Here is a 1141-nt window from a genome sequence, read left to right on the forward strand (position 1 = left end):
TCCATGGGAGAAAGATGAGGCTTTCTGCTCCCGTAAAGATTTACAGCCTCGGAAACCCTATACAGGGTCGCTGTCAGTCGGACCCGACTCCACGGCACACAACCACCCCAACCACCATGAAGTGTATAAGAAGTCTTAGTTGCATAATGGTTTTCACTCACTACTAAGAGAAAGATTCTAGTTTACCAGTGGCTCTGTGGGCGAAAACACCTGATGATCTGCTCGCATAAACACTGCTCCCATTAACCCTCGAGGCAGTTCTACTCGGCTGTACCCTAGTACTGATTTAGAATGGGTTATACGGCACACAATAACAAAATACCTCTGGAATTTTCTTGTCTCTGGGTCCTCTTCTGGAAGATCCTAAATGAATAAATGTGGCTGTAAACAAATCTCTATGGATTTGAATTCTATCCTTTTCTAGTTTTAAGAGAACCCAATGTATAAAAAGCACAAGGGCTTCAGAGTCTGAAAAACTGAATCTACTACTTGGTAGCTTTAGAGTTACCAACAGAATTTTTAATATCTCCAAGCCTCAGTTTACTTTGATATAAAAATAACCCACAAATAAGATGATCATGAGAACCAAAGGAGAGAAAACCAAGGAGACTTACTGTTGTCGTTAAGTCTTTTGGAATCAGTTCCAACTCACAGCAACCTTGTCTAGTGTTTGCGAGGAGCGACCAGTAGGTTTGAACTGCAGACCTCGCAGTTCAAACTGACCTTGCAGTCCAGTACGTTATCCTACAGCACCATACCAGGACATGTTAGAAAGCACCATATATTAGCCCAATGATAATTTGAATGATTTTAGTATCTCAATATAAACAACTTGGAAAATACTCCTACATGAATATTTGTTTCAAGACTTGTCTATTGTCATGAAAATAGCATAAAATATTACTGATTTTGTTAACTTTCATTTTCTGGTAACTATACAATTCTTTATCCACACTAATGGGTATAGTGAGTTTGTCTTTATATGCTCTTAGTGTTTTTTAATTGGCTAGGACCTATAGTGACCCTGTATAGGGTTTCCTAGGAGTGGCTGGTGGTTTTGAACCACCGACCATCTGATTAAAACTGATCTTGTGGTCCAATGCATTATGCTGCAGCACCACACCATGACTCAGAAACCTAT

This window comes from Chrysochloris asiatica, unplaced genomic scaffold (genome assembly GCF_000296735.1).
Source record: "Chrysochloris asiatica unplaced genomic scaffold, ChrAsi1.0 scaffold00006, whole genome shotgun sequence".
NCBI lineage: Eukaryota > Metazoa > Chordata > Mammalia > Afrosoricida > Chrysochloridae > Chrysochloris > Chrysochloris asiatica.